This window comes from Lepidothrix coronata, unplaced genomic scaffold (assembly GCF_001604755.1).
Source record: "Lepidothrix coronata isolate B3197 unplaced genomic scaffold, Lepidothrix_coronata-1.0 Scaffold325, whole genome shotgun sequence".
Classification (NCBI taxonomy): domain Eukaryota; kingdom Metazoa; phylum Chordata; class Aves; order Passeriformes; family Pipridae; genus Lepidothrix; species Lepidothrix coronata.
In genome coordinates this window covers 400,345-423,479 of record NW_016690505.1, presented here as the reverse complement: position 1 = coordinate 423,479, position 23,135 = coordinate 400,345, and the positions used below count along the sequence as shown (strand labels likewise).

The window sequence follows — 23,135 nt, the reverse complement described above, 5'->3', positions numbered from 1 at the left end:
GGGTGCTAATGCACTTCCAGCATATCATAGGAGTCATTCATATCAGAAGAGTTTAGCTTTGATCACGCTTTTCCTGTTATCCTTGTTGATTACCACTATTTGCATATTAGTTGATTCCCCAGGTTTGTGATCTGTTATTTGGTCTGGTTCCATCCTCTGTCTCTCCAGGATCCTTGTTTGCTTTGCTTTCCTGCTTTGCTTTGCTCTGCTTTGGTGTAAGAGATGTTTCAAAACTAATTGATTTTAAAGACAAAGGTTTGTTTTACACATTTGCTTTTTTAACTTTGGGCAGTGTGGTAGTTTTAGTCTAGGCCTTCCTTGGTGACTAGTTTGTAACCAAGGAAGTGGCCAGATTACTCGGTATTCCCTATGATTTTTACATAAGCCAGGGGTATAAAGAAGAAGGGAGAAGAGGCCTTTGCCCTCTTCCCTTCCAGTGGCTCTGGAGGTGCAAGTTCCCTGCTGTCGGTTCTGCCGTGTGGGGGAGTGGGGCCTAGCGAGGCCTAGTAGGACCCTGGGAGGCGGAAGGTGCCAGCGGTTGTCCAGCACGATTGTGCTGTCCCAAGGAGAGTAGTAAGATATTCTTTTGTTAATTCTTTAGTTGCTAGATATTGACTTATTAACGTGTATATTTTATTTTGGTTTTGTTCCTTTTTCCTCTCCCCTGCCTTCCCTTTCCCTTTTCCTTCTGGAATTGACTGTACATAGTATTTCATCTGTATATAGCTGTATATAACATAAATACATTTATTTTCATATAGTTTGGCTAGTTTTGATTTTTTCATAGTTTTTTTCCTTAGCTCTTCGCCGGAGTTTTTTTTTTGTGTTGGGTCTGGGGACTTGGTGGGGAGCCAAGTAAAACTTAGACAGGCAGTTTTAATTTATTTCATTACAAATGAGTCTTCAATATTCACTAGAGATCATGTGGTGAATTGTTTACTATTAAATACCTGGTTGAAATAGGAAGTACAATAAAATGACAGTGCTTTAACAAATCAGTCCTGAGAAAATCAGGAAAAGAATACTTTCAGCGTTAAGATTTTGGCAGGGCTAAGTGTGCTTCTACATACAGATGTATTTCTGTCTGTGTGAAAGTTTGCAGTCAGCTTCTAAAGTCATACAGTGAGAAGTACCTAGTTTTTCTAGTGTTCGGGACAGTGAAGGCCATTTAAACTATCTGCTTCTGTCTCCCTTGTAAAACCATACATTCACTACTCTGTTCTGTAGAGTAGTGCTCCTCATTTTGTTAACTGCCTATGAACCTGCACATTGGGTAAATGAGGTGTTGATAAATGGGAAGTAAAGACATATCCAATTATGAATAATAGTGCAAGTTCTTTGTCTGTGACTGTCATCTCCCTCTAGACTTCTCCCTGTGTCTGAGTAGATTCCTCCATTTGGTCGTATTAACAATTCTCAAGTTAACTTCTACTGCCTGCTCTGAGGCTCCTGCTCCTTCTCTTGGATGTTTCACCTTGGATTGGCTGCCATCCCGTATCAAACTGAGTACCTCCAGAACTGAAATTTCAAGGCTGCCCTTGAAATCATCTCTGCTTCTCTAACCTCCAGCACTGTCAATGACAAGACTTTCTCTCTCCTCTCTTGAAGATGACTTATGAGCCTCTCAGACACCTACTCTTCCAGATCAGACAAAATTTCACTGTCACAACTTCCTGTTGCCTCACCTCTGGTTCTCTTCCTTGGGTCCCACGAGTATATCAAATTCAGAATCCTTGCTTTTCTGTATGAAGTTTCCACTTTTTAATTGGCCATAAACATTTTTCATACCCCTTTTCCTTCTTCCAATGATATTTCTCCATGTATTCATTTAAGTAGAATCTGCTTAATGACAATTTATTTGCTTTCCTTAAGCTCACCTATGGCAGTGACTATTCAGTAGGGTGAAGAGCAAGACGGACCATAAGCACAGCAACAACCATGACCTGCACCCTTTTTCTTTACCTTGTGAAAGAGTATTTCAGCTGCTGCTCCAGCTCAAATCATCCATAGTGTGAATGTGTTGAGTTAATGAGATAGATCCAGTCTGATTGAGAAGTTCACAGGTGCTCAGGCTCTACCCTTCCAGAAAGTCATAGACTAAGATCCGTATGTCCCATTATAGATTTTTATATATCCTGAGCAGGTGATGAACAAATGAAGATCACATCACAACTCCCTCACCTTATTTTCCTCCACAATTTTATTTTTTTTAGGATATTTACAAAACTGGTTTCTCAGACCTACACATTCATCCTATTCAGGTTGTTCCTGAAAGTTTCCATCCAGAGCTGAAAGCATGTATTCTGCATGAACTGAAGATGCATATAAACTTTTGTACTACCAGTTGCCCTAAGCTAAACCAATCTGTAATGTGGGTTATTGTTCCATATTTCTGGACATCCTTCCATGTTCTGTGAGTCCTGCAAATCTACAAGGTCTTCCCAGGCCATCAGCGTGGTGGTTCTTATAGTTTCTCTGAGTGGCCAATCAAGACATTTTACACCATGGTCCCATATTGTTAATTTTCTTGAATCAGTCTTTAGTGATGCCAGACCACAAACCCTACTGCCTTCCATATATCATTGATGGAGGTAATGAGGACACTGAATCAGTTTTAATTTTTCAGACATGCTTTTTGCATGCATACACTTTCCCTACTTTTTGGGACTGATCACCATTTTAAACATGAAGCTCTATATGACAGCTGGACTTCCGCATGGCTTTCTACATCCTAATGGCTTTGTAAGAAAAATAAAGAATACCCAGTGCATTCCACAAAACGAAGTGTGGGAAGAACTTAAATACCTATCTGTGGATGAACAGAGATATATATATGTGTGTGTGTGTTTATGCATAAAGCATACATATGTAGTATGTATATGTATAGTGTATATGTCCATTTTTATTTATATATGTGTACATACACAGAAACACAAACACAAGGCGAAGAATATATTCCAGAATCTTTAAATAATGCTGTATTATGGATGCAAAGTGACATTTTGAGGCACAAAATGCCAGTTTACTTGTTTAAGTATAAGGTACCCACATGAAATAAAACACAGAGCCATAAATCCTATTATTAGAGAGTTTCACTCTGTGTTTGTCATTTCTACAATTTTGGAGGCTTTTTCCTGAGCCAGTGGGATATAATTTCTTAATGATACAATAATATCTTTCCTCAATTCTTTCTCCTGAAGTATTCTATGTTCATTTTTGCAACTTTAGTTCTGCTGGAATCAGGTAGAAGAAGGAACCTGGTGCCTTTCTCTTTAGAAGACAATCCCAGTGCACACAGTGAAGCCTGGTATTTTTGGAAGCAATGAGAAATCTTTCAAGTGATCTATGTGGGTGTCATCTTTTCTGATGCAACAGTTTAATATTTTTGCGAGAAACAAAGATAGCCTTTTTATGGAACCAGAGACTAGGCTTGAGAGAGTAATCTCAGTACCAAGGGGAGGTGAACGAGTGATTTCCACCTTTGGCTCACTTATGTTACTAACACCTGAATAAAACATTCTTAATTATTTCTGAAGGTCTCCCTGGACATTTTTCACAATTTGGATGACTCCTACATATATTCAGGTGTTTTAAAAAAAATATTTATTTTTTTAACATGATAAAGGTTTTACGTATGTTGTTACTTATTATAATTAAGATGTGGTCATAAAATTAAAACAAAATTATCAAAATAATATACTGGTTTGCAAGATATATTTACTAGAAATATGAGCTGAAAATTTTCCCTGCACAATGAATATAATTCCTTTTTGGAGAAGTTTTGCGAGACACATTTTGAATTTGCAAATATCAAACATGCTAACATGAGGCCACATCTTTTAGATGCAAATTAAATGTACAGATTTTTTTGAGAAGTGGGGTCTTTATCTTCTCTTTTGGAGAACAGTTTTAAAAAGTAGGTCCCTGGAGAAAGTGAAAGATTTTGGAGGAATCATAAGAAAATAGGAAAAAAAGAAAAATAAGGAAAAAAGAAAAATAGGGGGAAAAAATAAAAGGAAATTGGTGTTGGGAATGGGGAAGACTGAGGAGAGAATTTTGACTAGGGTTTTCAATTTGCAATGTAAACTCTGTATTTCAGAGAAAAATTATTAGACTTATGCTCAGAATGAAACATATTAAAAAATTGTGTTTCCTGGTCCTAAGTGTTTCCCATAATGTCATATTGTGCCACTGAAACTGCCACAGTCTTCCTGCTTATCATCCCAGTTTTTTTTGCAAACTGCTGCGTCAGCCCTTTGCAAGATTGGGTCATGAGATATGAAAATTGTTGCTTCATTTCAACAATTTTACTACTTTTCTTTAAATAATAGTGTGGTATAGCATTCCCTGTTGAGTAAGCGCAAAAGATTGCCCTTTGCCCACTTTCTGTATTTTTCTGTACCTGGCAAGCCAGCAAAATCCATGAATTTTACTAGTTCTTAATAAATACTCAGCAGTGATACGAAGCAGCAGGGGAGATGCAAAAGGAATAATAATTCTGTTAAATGAAAAAGAGTAGGATTAAGTCAGTTCATTTATGTTCAGGAAGGAGAAGGAATATGCTTACATATGATAAAAATAAACTGATGAAATATCTAATATTTATAGAACATTGCTCCGAAGTCATTTCAATATGAATAGCAAATTGCCTTTAATCTTCTCATCTGAGCCAGGCTTACCTTCAAGTCTGCGCTCTCTCACCATTTCTTTTGTGGGAACTCCCCCCATTTTCTGCTAGAGGGAGAAAGCAGGGAATTAGGTGGTCTCCCAACCTTGGGGCTGGAAATGCATCAGTACAAATTACTTATACCCCAGTCTAATTCATTATATTTCTGGAGCTATAGTAGGGAAGCATTCCTTTTCAAAATCCCACTATAAGGGAGAGCTGCATGCTGCCACCATGACCCTGAAAAGTCCCAAGGGCCAAAGAGCAAATACCACTCTCAGGAGATTGCTCAGCTGAGGAGTATTGCACAGCTGCATCGAAGAAGCACTAGACACAATGAAAATATTTACATTTCATCCACAGTTTAACAGTAAAGAATAATATCCCACTCCCTGCCAAGCAGAATCAGACACCATTTGTTTCAATACCAACATTGCTGTTGGGTCATTTTTGGGAAACCAGAAGAACATAGCTCCCTGCAAAATGGTCCAGTCCACAGTTCTTGGTAAAACTGGTGTAGTGATAGAGCAAACCTGTAAGAAGAGGTTGGATATTCGGGATCCATACCTCGCATTGTAACCATTTACCTCTCTTTTGCCACTATTTCAGATGATGTTTGGATAATACCTAAGCCCCTCTGTCACCAACATAGAAATTTGTCATTTTATATTAAGTTTTCCTCCAAAATGTCCATCTGCTGTTCTACTTATCAAAACACCATTGTTATTTCATCAGGAGAAGGGCTACTTATAGGCACTGGCCACATTTCAGTTCCAGTTTTGTCATTTGGCTTTGGCTAAAACAGTGCTGACTGGAAGGCGAATGCTCAGTATGGAGTAGCTGCTTTCTGACTTGGGGCCAGCTGCCCTGGCCACACCACTCCACTCTTCGCCACGCCCAGCTCATGCCTGTTCAGTGCTGTTCCTTATGCACATCCATGTCCTTCTCTATGCCACCAACTTTCCTTTGTCTTGTCTTGTCTTTTCCATGGTAACAACCTGACACATCCAAAACCTGGTCTTGCTGGGTCTCGTCTGGCATATTCAGAGACTGCCTAATCCCCACTACAACACTTTCTATGGTGTTTGCATTTGGATTGTTGACATGGTCAAGAACATGAAGCAATTATCATCATGACAGGTCTCAGTTAAGCCCATGTACTGTTAACTTGATGTTGTTATTTCCTCACCAATGCATACAGAAAGCTTGGATGGGATAGAGACAAACCTGCATAAGGGAGTAGGCATTACCACAGGGATGGGAAAAAAAACCCTGCACTCTCCTGACGGGACAGATATTGATATGCCCAACTATGGCACATGGAAATGGAGTCTGCTGCAAATTGAGGTAGTAAATTAAGCTCGTCTTTTGGCATTGGGCTAATACACTCCTGAGCAGTGAGGTCAATGACATTTCCCTGCACTGTAGCAGCTATTATGGACTCAACTCATCTCTGCCTTCCAGATCCTAGTGCCTCACTTCAGCTTCCTTAGTGTCACATCACTGCTGGTCTCTTTGAGGAACAAAAGATGGGAATTACTCACTTTTCTGTTAAATTAAGACAGCAAGAGAAATATTCACTCTCTACAACTACCTGAAAGGAGATTGGAGGAAGGTGGGGGTCAGTCTCTTCTCCCAGGCAACCAGCAGTAGGACAAAAGTCTTAAGCTGTGCCAAGAGAGTTTTAGGTTAGACATTAAGAAAAAATTATTTATAAAGAGAGTGATCAGACGTTGGAATGGGCTGCCCAGGGCGGTGGTGGAGTCCTTGGAGGTATTTAAGAAGAGACTAGATGTGCCACTTAGTGCTATGGTCCAGTTGACAGGGTGATGTTGGGTCATAGTTGGACTCGATGATCTCAGAGGTCTTTTCCAACCTAGTTGATTCTGTGATTCTGATTCTGTGATATCTGTGATGAAACACGAAAATTGTCCATTCATATACAGTTATGTTCAGGACCTATCACTCGTTATGTTTAGATAGTAGGTTGCATCTTTCCTCTAATTTCACTTTTTTAATTGCTTCACTCTCTATCATAGTCTCTCATGGATCATCATTTGTACATTTCCATGCTGCATTTCCCCGTTCTGCAAACAGCTTGCTAAATGGAGGGTATGAGTCCAGCACCCTGCTGGGCACTTCCATTGCTGACACCTGAAGTTGCCAGGGCTGAGCTCCTGGGAGGCTACCAGGAACCTGCTACTACCTGCCTGCTCCGTGTTCAGGTGGATGGGAATTACATCAAAAAGGCAGGAAATCCCCCTGGACTCTGCTTACCAGCTGTCCAAAACTCCTTCTGTTAGGCTGCATTGCTACCTTACAGTGCTGAGTAAGGTGTGGGAATAGATGGGGCTGACCCGTGGAAAGGGCAATTCACTCTTTTATTCAGAGATGGGGAAGACAAAATGCAGAACACAGCATGCTGCCTATATACACTCCTGGAATGTATAATTTGTCAAAATAATGTTCTTTTAATACCTGATTAGACTTTCTTGCAAGCCTGAGGCACTAGTATTTCTTATGGTTAATCAGGATCCCTGGTGCCAGAGTAAGCACTCCTGTGCAGCAGCCCCACTCTTCCATTTCAGTGAGGTAATGAAAAAGCAGCCTGATTTTAAGTCAGTTATTTTTACAGGATATCCATGGTACCTTCTGGAAGAAAAGTGTGAAATAGTAAGTGTGTTATGCTATGATTTTAGAGGTTACTTAAGCACCCTATGGAGGTGCTTTACAGAAAAGTCTGTGTCAGTAGCTAAGTAAATAATGTATAAGGAGCAGATATAAATTTGGGTTGCAGTGAAGAAGGAAAAGTTGGAAAAGAGAGTGAAACAATGTAGCACCACTTTGATTCAATCTTCTGCAGTCAAAAAAAAAGTACAGGTTTTAGATACACATTCAGTAATTTAAATCTGCTGACCTTTAATTCTCACTTAGAATCTATGAAACAATGTGAAATCCATATTTCAGGTAAATATGTGACCTTGTACCAGAGTCAACTTGTTAAGCTAGAGATAGAGAGGATGTGTCAAGGGATAGTCTGTTAAATAAAGCTATGGTATGAAGGACATTCTCTTCAATACAAATATTTCACCTCTTGATATTTACTGTGCAGGTTGTGGCTGTGAAATCCTTCCCTTTGTGCATGGACTTTTTTAGCTGTTCCCATTTTCATTTTTCTGTGTGCTCCTATTAAAATTCACATCACACCATAGTTCAGTTCTATTAAAAAAAAAAAATCCCACTATATTATTGCATTATGTGAAGAATAAAAGCAGAAGAATCCTAAATCATTTCAATTAGGTTGATACATTCCTGTGCACAATTTTGGTAGCACTTATCTCACCTCCATTGATATTGTTAAAGTTTCATACCAAGCCTTCACACTGTTCTGCTTTTGTGTAATCTTTATAGTAATAGAGCTAATTCAATAATATTCACACTGCCAAGTGAAGAAGCCCATAATGTAAAACTCAATTACCTTTTCTATTCCTTTTCTCAGTTGCTCTTCTGCTGTGCTTACTCTTTTATCTTTTTCACTGTAAACAGGTAGCTTATTTAAATTTAATAGACACCACTGCCTTCCTCGTTTCCTTTTTTTTCCCTTTGAACCTTCTAGACACTCTCATGAGATGTTCATTCACCTTTGTGTAATACCATAGTAATAGTAATATGAGGAAAAAAAATTAACGATTGCATGCAAGCTATACTAAAGGCCTAATGAACACTTTGTTTTTAAAGAATGTCACTTGGATTCCTAACTGCACTTTGGTAAATTATACAAATTAAATATTCATTACTTTGTACTTCATTAGTTCACATTTGGAACACTTTTTCTTCATTATAGTAGCCTGGGGTAAAGGTTTTTTAATATGGTTTATTCTGTTATTTTTCAGAAAATCTTTAGTTAAAATGTTAGAGGAAAGTTGTATTTATTCCACAACAGAACAGAACATCCATATAGTCCAGAGACTGAGAATTTTCTCCCACAAGAATATTATGTAGGTTCAGAAATTGTTCAGACTTCTTATTTCAATAACCAAAGTAACTAAATATTTAAACTGACTCTTGCAGTAAGTTTGCTTACTGATCATATCCCCTCTCAGAAAGAATTACAATTTCATCAGCATGAGCGATGCCTGTGAAGCACAAAGCATGTATTCTTGCACAAAGCACTGTTGCCTTGCATTGCTTGTAGTCAATGCTGCCTGTGTCTCTTCAGGGGGTTTATTTGGTGCAGGAGGCAGATGCTGCTCACCAGCCTTGAGAAAGTGGAAGGAGTTACAAGGAGGGTGGCAGCTGGGGGTTCAGTAGCCCTGATTCCCCCTGAGATAAGGTGGCCATGAGATTGCCTCTACCCCACAAGACCCTGGCCAATGCAGAGAAGTTCTTGCAGCTATTTGAAACATTGGAAGGATGTTAGCTGAATGAAATCCCTTAAAATGTTTAGTGCCTCTGATTTGCTTTCCTCACATGTTCCTTCATCCTCAGACATGGTTTCTGGGGATACAGTCCATCTCCAGAAAGCCTCCTCACAAGCTGTGCAACACTTTAAAACAGAAAAGCATTTTTTATTTTGATTGTTTATGGGCATTAAGCCATGTCAAACCTTGTTGTTCAGATCTGAAACTAGGGAAGCTGGCAATTTCAGCTGAATTTCAGATGCACTGGAGGGAGGGGATTCATTAAAATAAAATCTTACAAGAGCTTGGGTTTAGCTTGTTGGTTTTCAGTGAGCACACAGTTGTTAGATGTAAAGGAGAGACTCCTGACCTGGTGATTAGTAACTACACAAAGAGAAATAATTTGCTTTGTAGCTCAGCTGTCATATTGCTCCTTGCCAGGAGAAATAGTCTTTTAATTCTCTTTGCAAGTAGCCCTCAGCAACAGAATGTGTTTGTGTGAATGATGGGATGAAGTGAGTGTGTTGGCCTACCCATACATTATCCTTATCCATTGATAGGGCTGTGGAGTGCTGAGCTGCACATGTTGAATGCTTAAGACCCAATGTAGGGTCAAGTGTAAAGCAGAGCTTTACAAAACTTCACAAATGCAGGGTTGAAAATCATGGTCCATGTGACTTCACTGAGGTTACCGAGGGAACCCATAGAAGAACTATGAAGAATTACTGTCTTATGATTCCTCTTCTTCTCCATCAATAGCAATTTTTTATCTGCTCTTCTGCTAAAACACTTTGTTGAAATAAAGTGTGATGGTTTGAGTTGCTGCTATAGGATGCAGGAATATCCCTGTGTTTAAATGAGATTGTGACCACTTTAGGTCCTCATCCTTCCCCAGCCAGCAGGTACTGTGCACATTTTGGCAAGTCAGCTATTCTTGTGCCTCTGGCAGTACAAGTGGAAAACTGGAGAGAGAATAGGACACTGCTGAAAAGAAACAGGTGCATCTGTACTAGGTTAATAAATCAGAAACAGGCAAACATTAAATCTGAACAGTGTCCAGCTCTCTGTGTGCCTGCATTTTGCTGCATACTAATTTTCTCTTTTTTTTTTTTTTGTGAGAACTACATCAAACATAAATCAAGTTCTATCTCAGAGACTGCATGAAAATCAAATCATACATGGATCTTGTTTTATTTGCTGAGAACAGGCATCTCCAGACTATGTTTAGAGCTTCTAGGGGATGCAATTGAAGAGGTATAAATTAAGATAAGACGCTGTGTTACCAGTCACTGTTTCTTATACAGGTAGTTGTATTAAGAGCAATAAACAAGCACCACTTTGAAAGGTTAAGGCAATAGCCAGGAATGGATCAAAAGTGCAGCATTCTTGGCCATTGCATGTTTTATTAAGCAGCTACATGGTCCACCGGATAGTTATTTCCAATTTAGCTGGACAGGTTGCTTTGTTATGAGACAGCCCATGAAAGGCATGTAGTCCATAGCTTCTTTAGCTTCTTGAAAAAGGCTCCTTTTAAAAGTTGTGTTGCTGTATTGTTGGTGTCCTTTCACATTGTGCACACACATGCAGACCTGAAGCCTAGGCAGAACTCCCTCGCTAGTCAGGGGATTCAGTTCCTCATTCCCTGTGTCCTCTGCTTTAATGGACTGTAGCACTGGTTTATTCCTGGTTGCCTTTTCCTAAACCTTTCACCCTTGGGGCCAATGTCTCATTCACTGACAAACTTCAGAGTAATTCCCTCCAAAATATGTCCATATTAGTCCCCAGTTCAGTGTTGCCTATCAGTTCGCATTTGTGCACATCTGTGTGTGCTTGTCGGGGTGAGAACTCTGGCACACATTATCCTCTGATCTGTGTCCAAGTTTGCCTCTCAACAGACCTATGTAGTTTGTTCTGATTCAGAGGCTGTGGATTAATTTCCAGGCATACAGTGCAGTAACTAAGGGATTTTGGTCCCTTTGATTGAGTCAACAAAGCTGGCCATATGGACATACTCTGGAACTACAGTTTTTTACTTCAGGAAGATATGAAAAAAGCAACCATAGGCAGTGGCCGACATCTACACACAGAATTTGCCCAGGGTTCTAAAACATGCTTCTTAACTGAGCTCCTCTTCCAGTGACTGAAGAGCAGTGCTTCTCTCTTGCTTCAGCCAGCCCTTCAACCCAATGTCTCCCATATAATGAGTCCTGAGGAGTCCTGGCCTTGTTCTCCTGAAGGTCTTTGGGGAGGACATTCACCTGAAGTGAGAAGATGGCTCACTTTAACTCCATTGGTGCTAAAGGACTCATCAACATCACAGTATGTTGAACATAGTCAGATTTCCCCAAAAAACAGTGACTAGTTATGAACTTTGAATAAAAGTGACCATTCAACACTTATGAAGATGGCTTCACTAGTGGAAGTAAGAGGATTGTATGTTTAATGCAGGAAACGCAATGTGTAAATAAGAACATCTGATGATACAAACATTAACATACAAAATTAATATCTTCTTGTCACAGTTTGAGACTTTTAAAAAATCCAATTTCCAAATTTCCAAGCCCCCTCCCACAATTTGCTTCAGTGTGAGAGGGTTTTTCCAGACATAACACATCTACTAGCATGGGGAAATTATATCAAATTTATTGCTACACGATAAATACTATAATACATTATATACAACAATTCTAACTATCTCTCCTATGGTAAAGCAATGTATTTACATTAGATCAAGTCCCTCCTTTCCCTCCAATAAAAGTTCAGAAGGAAAGAAGAAAAGGTCTTTTCCACTCTCAGGGCAGCAGTGTCTGTCCTTTTCAAGGCAGCAGACATAGCTGGAGTTGTCGTAGCTGGAAAATCTCTCTCTCTTTACTACAATACAGGGGTTTTTGCTCACCCTTCTTGGCCCTTCAGCTCCAACCGAAGGTCTCATCTATGGGCCTCGAGAGAAACAGCTTGTTATCACCACAGTCGACATTCACGAGATACAGGGGTAAAAGCTCAAAGTCTTTAATCCTCCACTCTGTGGACAGACTCTCGGGAGACTCCTCTGGGGATTTCCACCCCTCCTCCCCAGGGTCAGAACGTTTAGGGGCTCTCAGTTCAGTTTTTGCCCCAAGCATTCTACCAGAGCTCCTTTGCTCTGTCTCAAACTGCCAACGTGGCAAAGGGTGGGGGGAAAGGAAGACAACTTCCCTCGCATTCCTTCTGGCCATCCTGGTCCAACTCCAGGACATCTCTGCATTCCAGAACTCCCTTCAAATGGAAGTCCATCCCCTCCTTCCAAAAGGGGTCTCAAGGGTTTGGGGAAATAAAGCCAAGTCTCACCCCAAACAGTCTCTACTAAGCTTAGTCCTCTCTTTCTCTCCATCGGACAGCTCTGTGTCTCTCAGCTTGGCTCCATGCTGTCTTTGCTGCTTCCCTCTTATCTTCTTGGCTTTCAGCCACAGCTCTCTACTCAGTGCTACTTATGCTGCCACTTCAGTGTCTCTGGCTGTCCACTCACAGCAAAGAAACTTCCCCCAGCTTTCTTGGCCACAGTACTCGGCCCAGTTTGACACTGTTCCAAGTTTCCACAACCCCAACCGGGGGCTGGGGGGGCCTTGGCCCCCAGCGGAGCTCCCTGGCCCCTCTCTCCTCGTGGTCTCAAAACATGGCTACCTCTCTTCCAACTTATCTCTTCTTTTCTGGCCTGTTGTGATATGTTTAATTTTGCAGGGGTGCTGACTGGGTCAACACCAAGAACACCACCCCCTGAAGTTATCCATTTTCTAACTCCAGGGGAAACCCCTTTTTAACCCACGACACCTCTGCAAGGCCCTTACATAGCTTGAGGCAAAACTCAGGATGGTTAACAATCCCCTTGAGTGTATTATCCAACAAGAAGACCTGTGTTCATTAAATATTTTTATTATTAGTTGAGATTGCCTACACTCTAGAATACAGCTGTAATTGACAGCTAAAGTTGTGATTCCTATTGCATTCTCTCCAAATAAAACAAAATCCTAAAATAATATAATACTGCAGCTATATCTAATCACAACCATGCAGAACAATAGGAATTCTGTGCTAATTTCACTATGCTTTTAACATGTTTGAAAATGGTGTGGCCTAGGACAGATCTTGTACTTCATCATGAGTGTGCAGGAGAGATGGGAATAATGGCATGGCACCATGAGATGGTTTATAGCCATCTCATTGGTGATGCCTCATTTTACTGAAACGGAACAGAGCATCCTGGCTCCCTGCATATAACTTTTCCTTGAAGAATGTTAATGGTTTCTTGTTCTGTTTCAGGTCGTTTTCAGACCCCAGTAACAATCAGCTCTGATACTCTGAGCGGTAAATGAGAAGGAGATAGGAGGGAAGAAATTGGCCTACCCAGGGCAAATGTTATGCAGGAGAGTCATAGAGTTAGAGGAGAAGAAAAATACTTTAAAAAAAAAAACCCAGCAAAAAATCATCTAAAAATGACCTATGATATTTGATGTGGGGTAGTACAGGAGGATAAAAACTAGAGACAGAGGGGTGGAGCCCAAAAAGGATTTAGGATTGGCAGCAGGCTAAATACTGGCCCCAAGGCTACATTCCCATATGATGCTGACGGGTCTCACCTCTCCACAGGCAACCAACATGTGGCTGAGTATTACTGGCATTCAGGAAATATAAAACAATGTGTAGGGACTTGTCTAACTTGACCAATAGGTGTGCAAAAGACAGGATGCCTCTTAACCCTGACCTTCTCTGAGGTGCAGGTGCTTTGGAGTGGACATCAGGGAAATGCCTCTGGGCTTTGCTGAGCCTTATCCTTGAACATGCTCCTGTGCCAGCCTTGTCCTACAAAATCCAGGTGAAGGGTTATGCAATAGCTCAGCTCTTGGACCCATCCAGAAGAAAAGTGTGAGATCAGATTGCAATTTCTCTGTTGTAGAATGGAAATGCAGATACTAATCTGCAAAGTTGTAAATACTGTACTGCAATTAGTATGTTTTTCTGCACTCATCTCAGTGCTTTAAGGTTAAATTTTTCTTTGTTTCCTGAGCCTATGACAACTACTTAAGATACTAACACTTCAGTTTTACTATTAAAACACAGAACAAACAATATGTATTTTTCTACATTTGCAAGCCCTTCTGACTAAGAGTCTTGTAAAGTAATGATGAATCTCCCCAATTTTTTAATTTCTCTTTACTCCTGCAAAAAATTCTCACAGGTATAAATTAGATGAGGCCAGGGACACATTTGTAATATCCCATCTTTTCCTGGTAACAATAGGAAATCAGAGAAGTCCCTCAAGCAGAGTGCATTAAAGGTGGCAGAACAAAGATCTTGAAGAGACCTCATCAAACACAGACAATATTCAGCATTAATTCAGTGTCCATTTTAATTTGTTGCAGATGGACAGGAAATAAGGCCTGAGTGACAACTTTATTTGGTAAGTCATACACTGCTGAAAATTTTATGAAATGATGCAACATATGTGCAAAACAGTGGGGCTTTTCATTAGCAATGCTTGATTAAGATACAGTGAAAATGTAATTTTCATTAGCTATTTGTCAATAAAAGGCATGAAAAATAATTGAGATTAAAACCTTGCTCTGCATAATTCTGCCTTTGTGTTTGCAGAAGAACCCTTATCACAATACCTTTTAATAATATGGAACACCTATTGCAGCATTTGTTTTGTCCCATTATGCTGGGAATACTAATTGTTCTCTTCATTTTGCCTTCAGCCAAAGCTCCCATTTGTGATGTGGAGCATTATCTTTTCCAGTATTCTTACATCAGTGGTGTCTATGAAACATCTGGCAGTTGCTGTGGACACTTTTTTAGCCAAAGGTGCATTTTCACATGCAGACTCTCAATTGCTTTCATAAAAGCTGGCATGTGTGCAATGGCTTGTGTCCCATGAAAGGACATTTGTATTGTATCTTATGCTGAATTAAAACCAGCAGAGAGAGTCAGAGATAAAAAAGGTGAGGAGAGTGCACAGCCCTAGGGCGCTATAATGAATATCATTCTCATGGAAAATGTCATTACTGCTGGCATTTTAGATTGAAAATAGGAAAAGTTATAATAAACCTCTCTCATAATAATAGTAATAACAATCCTTTAGAATAATTTTTAAATTAACCTTATTAGTAAATTCATTTAGGTTTAGTTATTTCCCTGATTCCCAGCAGAGGAATTCTTTAGAGGGCTAACGCCAGCAATGTGTTTCCTCCTTTTCTGACAGCTTTCCTTGAACTCTACATGGAAATCAATTTACCTCCTCATTCTTCATAGAGGTGGCAGCTTCTACATAGAAATACTCCTTTAAACAGAAGCCAATTAAAGGGCTGGCAAACTGTTTTCAGAAAAGAAAGCTGCCTGTTCCAAAGCACTGAATACCAGAGCCAACTACAAAAGAAAAACCAAAAAACAATTTTGTTTTTCCAATTTAAAAGCAAAACCATCCTGGTGCAAGATGCTTCTAAGTGACATGGGGCTAAAGGAAGACACCATAGTTAAATACAGAATAATAATTTTTCTTGGCTTTCTGTAGTAGCACACAATTATCTGTGAGTAATGCTACAAAGCAACCAGTGAGCAGGGCACTTAATAAAACCCAAACAACTGTCACATGTAGGTTATAAGGTTATTTCTCAAACATAAATAAACTGGAAATCCATCCGATGCCGATGGATGGAATTTGAGAAAGTGCTATGAAGTTTACCACAAAATAAAAAATGAGTTTCACATGCTATTTTATTTCTCAAGGGCATTTTGCTAAACATATGCATATTTTGTCACAGCTTACCCACAAAAAAAAGAAATTGGTATCACAGGGATTTTAAAGATGAAGTGTTCTTTAATTGCATGGTATATTATTTTTTATTATATAATCACAACAAAAATGACAATTATGCAATGATGCAGCTCATCATTGAGCTTTTGATAGCTTTTTCCTGATTCAAAATAGTGTAGGTAAATTTTATTATTGCCTCATGGAATATAAAACTGAAACACAAAACTCAGTGTCAAAGGCCATAATGATTTACTGGTTCCCTAAGTGAAGCATCCAAATCCAAGTCCAGTGCAGTAAGTGAGTAGCTGGGCTTCAAAGATAATATTCTCCTGCAGATCAGCATTTGGCTGCCACCCTTTGTGCCTTTTGAGCTCAGCAGAGGCTGCAGATGTTCAGCATCTCTGAAAACCAACATTTCCTGATTCACATTTTAGGCACTCAAATTCAAGCCTCTTGTTTTAAATTAGACTCTTAAAATTTCCTGGAGGGGATGTCTGAATGAGTCAGGAGCAACAAGCCCACTACTTTAACCGCTGACCAAGGGCATGCAGAACAGCCCTTGTGCCAAGGGTCCCTCGGTATTGGTTTTCCCAGGGGCTGCCCTAACTTCCAGGGACCTACATCCTAATGGCACTGTCCTGATGGTATCTGCCACAATTCAGCTGAACATATGAAGTCAACTTTTCACCAAACACTTTGGCTTCCTATTTATGCTGGACTGGCATGGGGAAGTGTTGCCTCTATTTACGATAAAGGCAAATATAGCCTGAGGCCTGGCTGTCTGGAATTCCGCTTTTCACCTCATGATCGTCCATGGCAACTGGGGTAGTATTGAGTGCTGGTGCTAGCAATCCTTGTATTTCAGTAGGTCCTCTAAAGAAAGAAGCCTCCATGTTCTTGGAAGCAACCTAAATTCAGGTGCCTTTCCAGCCAGTGGGATGTAGGATACTTCCTTTCTCTGAGATGGTGAGGGGAGTTGGGAAGGATCTCATTCCAATTATCTTTCAGTCTTTTGCCTTTAAAAGGAGAGAGAACTTTGTGCATTTTATTAAATTGCACCGAAGTAAGTCACTAGGGCACCTTTGGTGAATCTAAAAATAAATGAAATAAAAATTGCTTTTGAGAAGGCTATCAGAATGCCAGCCATGCATAGGTCTGTCCCTGAATACTATGTGGCATGAAGTTATGCAGCACTGATTTGAATCTTCTCAGAGACAAGATAGGGAAACCATCTTAACAGATGGCACTTGTGCAGCCCAGAATAACCAGGCTGCCTCTGGTACAGGTCTGCTGGTCTCTCCTCCCTGTGCTCCTCACAGAGGGTCACTGTGAACACTGCTGAATCACATCTCCCTGTAACATGTCATTTTGACACTGTACAGAATTCAATAAAGCAAAAGGTCTGATGGGCCCACCAGATACCCTAAAAATGGTAAATGACAGAGGGAGGGAGGAGCCTTAATCTTCAATGCCCACAAGCTCCTGTTTATACAGCTGCAAAGGGAAAACAGAAGTCCATAGGAAAGCCGATTTCCTAATAAGATGAGAAAGTACAATGTTACAGAACCTTCCAAGCATTCTTTCAGTGTGCTATGTATATCTTTAGGAGTGCAAGCAATAGAAAGAGAGGGAGACAAAAGGGGGTTCAAGGAGGAGGAGAAAGAGACCCACCTCTGCAATTCTCTAGGCCCTCCACCTTGCCACAGATGCTTTGGGCTCCACACCATTGATACCTGTAAAACCCTGGAGCTGAAATCCAAGCATGAATAATAAGGACTTTTTCAGCACTATACCGTTTCAGACACCCACATACAATGCACATTGTGAATGATTGCCAGGATCAATGAAGAGATCTTGCCATGGCCTCCACAACCAACAGGGTAGAACAGGAACTTCCTGTGCCCTTGGGAGCTCCCGTTTTGATTAAACATCTGAGAAATTTCCCAAAAGACTACTACACTCAATCAATATGACATTGCTTCAACTAATGAAAATCTTTTAACATTCAACATCCTTTGAATCATGGATTAGAGAGGGCAGGTTAGTTCAGATACTGAACTACATTTTAAATTACATAATTGTCTAGTAACATCACTGTACATATTAGAACACCTATTTTCAATGGAAAACTCCAATGTTCTTGAAATTCTATTTTAAAAGCTGTAAAAACTGATTATTTTAGTATTTTGAAGTATTTTGAAAGCTTAAACAAGCTTTCAGGCTTGCTAACGTCAGTCAAATTCAATTGCATATTCTTTAACATAGAAAAATAAATGAATACATCATGTAATTATTACTGACACCCAAAAATCTTGAAGTTAAGGCAGTTATAGCATAACTACTTACACGACTGTATTTATTGTGAGATTGTGGATATTTCATTGTCAGTAAAATATTTTTCTATCATATGAAATATGTATATTTCATTATATAAAACAAATTTCTAAAGGAAATTTGATAAAGGCAAAGTAATTAATAAATTTTCTAGTCTTTACTTTCCTTTTTTAGATTACAAAAAATCTTACCTGAGGTTTTGTTACTGTACTAACTGTTCACATATTTAATGTTTGTATTTTATTTTCCTTGTGTGACAATTAAAATGTTGTGGCTTACAGGAATGTGTTAGATATACTGGTAAGACGCTGCCAAATATTTTCACAAAATTCTCATGGAAAGCTCTAATGTGTAAAATTCTTCTTATATTGTAGCCTATCACACTAACATTTACAAAAGCATTTTAATCCAAGTCCCCCACAACTAATCTTAAGTTTGAAATTAGTAGGTTGTATCATTGACTGAGGTACTATATTTTTACCAAACTATGAGGGACTAACTTTTTTGGAGTAAAAGCTTAAAAGGTCTTAAGAATTAAGTTTGAGTTTGGGTTTTGTTTGTTTTGGAGTGGGGTGTTCTTAAGGAAAAGAAAATGAACAGAGAGAAGATGATGCTGAGCCCAGTTTTTGCAGCTAAAGTGGGTATTGGCATAGGAAGGTCATTTCCTATCACAGTGTTTATATTACAGAATCACAGAATGGGTCAGGTTGAGAGGGATCACAGTGGATCATCTGGTCCAACCTCCCTGCTCAAGCAGGGTCATCCTTGAGCACCTGGCACAGAATTGCATCCAGACGGCTCTTGAATATCTCCGGTGAGGGAGACTCCACAACTTCTATGGGCAACCTGTTCCAGTGCCTGATCACTGCACAGTAAAGAAATTCTTCCTCATATTCAGAAGGAATTTCCCATTCATCAGGTTCTGCCTGTTGCCTAATAAGTCTAATAAGACTGACACAGGTAAAAAAAGGTGAACTTTATCCTAAAATCATTAGATCTGCATTTAAATTTCAGGAATTTTTCAGATAAGATTGAGAACCAAGAATAGTTGGGGTTATGCCTTATTTTTCAGCTGTATGCATTCTGTAAAGTAAGTTTTATTTCTCTTTTTTTTTTTCTGTGCAAAATGCATATTTTAGAATGTAAAAAAAAAAAGGGGGAGAAAATATTTTCCATATTTATACTAAATGCTGTAACTCATGGACTCCCAGCATTTTGTATCTCAGCTTCCGCCTCTAAACATGTTCTGAGATAAAATACCAGATATGAATCAGATTGAGATCCAGGTCTACTTTACATATTTGGAAGAACTGTAGAGAAAAGGCTGGGAATTGAAGGGCACATCTGACAACTCTTTTGGGGAAGCTCCCTGGAGAGGTGGAGGAAAAGGAAAACTCTTAGATGTTCAAATCAAAGGGATTTTTCTGCCTGAAATAAAGTAAATGTAAGCATACAGATTATTTTCATGAATTAAAATGGTTAGAATATCAACTGCAAGCAGACCTGATTTGATCAAGAGATCACTAAATTCAAACTTTTTTGGCCCTTACATCAAATGAACCACAAAGAAGCAGTACCTTTTCCCTAATTACAGTTACAACATAACTTGAACACAATTTTTTGTAGAACAGTGTCAGCTATAACTTACCACATACAAAAAAAGGTGTTCTCTAAAAAAATAATGCAAGTCTATATCAGGGAATTGTACAGATCACACCTTGGCTGTCAGCCTAGACATGATCTATAGATATATCAAATTCTTCTCATGGGGAAGTATTTTATGTCATGTCAAATTTTGCCTGGCCCTGTACAAGGATACAAGTCAATGCAAGAAGCATTGTACTCTGAATTTAATTTCTTTTATGGAGCTAGGTAAAAGACTATCTTACCAATAAGCAGCACTTCCCAGCTGTCTTGGACCCTGTAAGACCATTCATTGCTGGTCTAACAACCTCATGTTTGTTCTGCACTACATTCTTGCTGGACTTTCAGTCAGAGTGTCTCTCCAAGTCCTTGAAAACTGCAGTAAGCATGAACCACGAATGTTTAACAATGAATACTGTAAAAATCTGGGATAGATGAAATAGAGGAAGGAAGAACAAAAGAATCATTAGGACAATAAGGTGATGAAGACATAATAAAATAGATAAAAATGTAAATAGGAAACAGACAAATACTCATATTTAACTTCTGCAGCAAAATCAGTAGCAGCATAATCAGGTCATCATAGGAACACAGTTATGAAGCCTTTGTACAACACTCACACAGCTGAAATTCAAGGGACATCTCATCATTGGTTCAGGTCCACAACATGGAATTTGCTAGCATTGTGAAAGGCACATGTGCAACAAATACATCGCCTCCTTTCCTCCACCCATACTGACAGTGTCCAACGCCAAAGCCGCTTCACTGTGACTGAGGGATATTTTGAGAAAAGTCTTCTGCAGGGTAGAGTTGACACTGTGGAAACACAAAGTCTCACAGGTCTCAGAGCTTTTGCAGCTCTTTTTTTTTTTTTAAAGGCTATGTTACCTTAATTCTATTAATTTGCCTTTCTTACATATGTTCCTGTTCAAATGCCTCTGATCTGTCCTTTTTCCTCCAACAGCAGAGGCAGAAACTGTGAGGATTAAGACCATCAATTTCTCACTATTGACTGATGCAGAAGATTTTAAGCACGGACCTGATATGCAAGTGGAAATAGGCTTGAAGAATATGAGGTAAAACCACACAAGAATATGAAGTAAAAATATCCTACTTTTCTGTGTAGCTGAGTAAACAGTCTCCTGGTTAAAATAACTTTTTCCTCATAACACTGCAGTTTTCCATTATAAAACATATCCTTCAGTGCCAGTTTTCCCACATGTCACATCAAGAATTTCAGTTTGCCTGTGAAACATGGCTAGTGAATACACCTGTGGAAAAAAGCAACCCTGGAGCACTAAATAGGTTATCAGGTCACTGTTAAGCTTAATTCTCACTTGTTCTTTCTCCTTTTCAAAATTTCACTTCAAAAGTTTCTATCAGCTTACAGATTTAATTAATTATTTTTTTTATTTATTTAATGTTTATAGTTGTTAAGGCTTTTAGTGGAATAATTTTAAAATATGCTTTCAGGGTCACTTTATTTCTATTAAGCTTTTAAAATAGATTAAATCCAGGGTCTCTGCTTTCTGAATACAAAAACAGATCTTGCCTGTGAAGCCAAAAACAATTTAAAACATATGAAATGCAGTAGAATTAATCTGTCCAGAACCAAAAGAAAGACTGTATTTATAGCAGCTGATTTATTTGTTTGATATACAGTATGTGCTCTGGTTTATAATTTTAAGGTGTGTGAAAAGGGTCACATTATATATTACAAAAATAGTGAGGCAATGATTTACAAGACTTCACATTGTGCCTATTGACCTTCTCAATAAGAAAGGTTGGTGGTTGTAAGAGCACTGAAAAATTAAACCCATGGGAGTCAATTTAATGTAGTATAAACCCTTTAACAACCAGCAAAATAGCCATATCAGCTGTTTTATCTGCAGGTTATGTTTCAGTTGTAAAATGCAGTTTTTAATAAAAAGTGCACAAGCTTTCTTTGTTCTACAAAGCTTGTGTTTCCTCCTCTGCTGAAGCGTAGGATCCCTACCTTTCTTGTGGCAAAAATAGAAGTATTATGTTATAACTGGTCCCCTCAGTGGGAGAAGAAAGAAAACAAAGAAAGAAACTGCTTAACAGCAGCGCAAGTCATTTTGTCTAGTTTCCTCCTAAAAATTAATCTCTGAGCTCTGAAGAAAAGATGTACATCTGTTGATCCTTTGTTGTGGACAAATACATTAGTCTGTCCACAAGGAAAACTATATTAGTCCATGTACAGCTTGAAATAATCAATACCTAGACTTAGCAATTGGGCAATGCTTCATGTTAACACACTCACTGTGAAAACAAGAGGTTAAGGGCAAGAAATCTCTTTTAATTATCAGAACTGTGTGTCATGGAGATTACAGAAATAATGGCATTTGAACACATCTAAGGCACTGTCAGGTAAATGAAAGACAAAACCCATTCAAACTGTGATGTTCCTTATGATTTACCTCATTTTTTGCAGGATTATCTGGCTGCCTCAGTAACTTGCAGAAATGGAAGCTGGCAAGAAAGATAAAATCTTATCTTTGGTTTATCATCCCTAGGATGTTCACCTCATCCACTTTTTGTAAAGAATCAGACAGAAATCAGCCTAGAGGTACACAGAGATGGCTGAAGCTCTCTTCTAAAATGAAACAAATGCTATCAGCAAAACTATGCAGCTAACATATCAGGTATTCTGATTCTGGCTTATACCTTAGGATGGGCCTTCCAGAGAGAAAGTTAATGGCAGATAGGCAATATTGGAGATATAACTAGCACCTTTTGACATCTGGAAGGGTGCTGTGGTGTATTTTGGTTTTCTTAACGAAAGAGGGCCTTTCTTCTACCTGCTACTATAATGATTGGTGAAATGTGGAAGCTCACTAAAGGTTCATGCATTACACTAGAATTTATTTTACTGATTAAAGTAGCAAGTGGCAAGATAGTTAAGAGCAAGAAGATTGGTGTTTGTGCAGAAGCATATGAGAAACACAAATTAGACGATCTGCATAATACGCTCTAGTGGAAGTTCCTTTTCAATTTAGCTCATCTACATGGAAAGTTCATTATGGTATTTCCTTTATAACTTACATCTCTTCCAGAGTAGCAGAATAAAACAATTGATGGTGCAGTAGTAGACATCTTTTTTTACATCTTCATGTGAGAGATGGGTAAACATTCTGTCTGTAATTCTCATTCCAGTTACGTATTGCATATGAAAAGAATGGATCTCTTCAGAGTGTGTTTTAAGCCATAGTTTGGTGTGCTATGTACTGTACACTCTCCACACATACATTTTAAGTCCTACTCAATCTGTTGATTATAATGC

General features: G+C 39.0%; 1 long non-coding RNA gene across 6 annotated transcripts in view; it reads left to right on the top strand.

The window, feature by feature from the left end:
• The first annotated feature begins 361 nt into the window (after positions 1 to 361).
• LOC108508957 overlaps positions 362 to 23,135 on the top strand; it is a 66,022-nt gene continuing 43,248 nt past the window's right edge. For 3 of the 6 annotated variants that reach the window (XR_001878551.1, XR_001878552.1, XR_001878550.1), the window contains exons 1-3: positions 373 to 573; positions 14,463 to 14,500; positions 20,796 to 20,907. This is a non-coding gene — a long non-coding RNA (uncharacterized LOC108508957). Of the gene's footprint in view, positions 574 to 14,462; positions 14,501 to 20,795; positions 20,908 to 22,286; positions 22,952 to 23,135 lie in introns of those variants that run through there. The other 3 variants (XR_001878547.1, XR_001878549.1, XR_001878548.1) reach the window with 3 other exon arrangements.